Genomic DNA, 269 nt, shown 5'->3' on the forward strand with positions numbered 1-269 from the left:
GGACTTTTCTTACTGTTCAAAAGGCTCTTGAAAGAAATGACATGTGGCCCACCATGAAGATGCTCACCAGACTCAGATTGTATAGTACAATGATTAGCCACAAAGCCAGCTCTCAGTGCCAGACCCTACATACCACCTCATAGACATTAGCCCACCTCAAAAACTATGTAGCAAAACTGACAACTTCAAGGTGAAAAGAACAAACCAAGATGATAGAATGATAGATTATAACATATATCTCTCCGTAATAAAGAAACCCACTAGACAAC

The sequence above is a fragment of the Panthera pardus genome, unplaced genomic scaffold (assembly GCF_024362965.1).
Source record: "Panthera pardus isolate Hobbes unplaced genomic scaffold, ASM2436296v1 HiC_scaffold_27, whole genome shotgun sequence".
Lineage (NCBI taxonomy): Eukaryota > Metazoa > Chordata > Mammalia > Carnivora > Felidae > Panthera > Panthera pardus.